Here is a 923-nt window from a genome sequence, read left to right as displayed (position 1 = left end):
TCAAACTGTCCCTCTCTGCAGAGAACCCTGTGATACCAGTCCCGGACCCGTTCCAGCATCAGTCCAAAACCTAACTTTATTTGTGCTTTGTTCAACAGCACAAATAAAGTTAAAACCATTCACTCACCAGAAACTTTACCTCCTGCCTGGACAGTTCTGGATTTCATCAGTATGTTGATTTTCCCACCCATATGAAAGGACATTCGCTGGACTTGATTTGCTGCTCTGGTTTAATCCCATCTAACTGTTCTGCTGATGATGTCCATATTTCAGATCACTTTCTTTTATCCTTCAACGTTTCCCTGTCTCTCTCCATAATCAAGCCTGTCCGCCAGATTTCCTTCCGCAATATTAAGAACATAAACACAGACATTTTATCCTCCCACACTGACAATATCCCAATCCCTGCTCTTTCCTCTCCGGACCACCTTGTCACCCACTACAACTCTGGGCTTTCCAATATTCTAAATTCCCCTGCTCTCAAAACCCGGTCTGTATCCTTTTCCCGCTCTGCCCCTTGGTTTACTCCTGAGCTCCGCCTCATGAAAGCCAAAGGTCGGCAACTGGAACGCCTCCACAAAAAAACTGGTCTCTCCATACACAAAGAAATGCATAAAACTCATCTACTCCAATATTCAAATTCAATAGCCATTACTAAATCAAATTACTATTCTGACCTTATCTGCTCCAATTATGGAAATTCCAAGTCTCTCTTTTCCATAATGCATAGGATCTTTGACCCCCCTGACACCCTGCCTTCTTACATGTATTCTACTCAGACCTGTAATTCTTTGTCAACCTTCTTTAATGAAAAAATCTGCTCCATTCACCAGCAATTACATATGACCCCCTTGCCTCCCACTTCCCCTCTGCCCCTCCCCCGTGGCCAGTCATTTTCCTCCTTCCTACTGCCCACTTCTACT

The sequence above is a fragment of the Cyprinodon variegatus genome, unplaced genomic scaffold (genome assembly GCF_000732505.1).
Source record: "Cyprinodon variegatus isolate N-32 unplaced genomic scaffold, C_variegatus-1.0 Scaffold879, whole genome shotgun sequence".
In the NCBI taxonomy this organism is placed as follows: Eukaryota; Metazoa; Chordata; class Actinopteri; order Cyprinodontiformes; family Cyprinodontidae; genus Cyprinodon; species Cyprinodon variegatus.
This window is presented reverse-complemented; position numbering follows the sequence as displayed.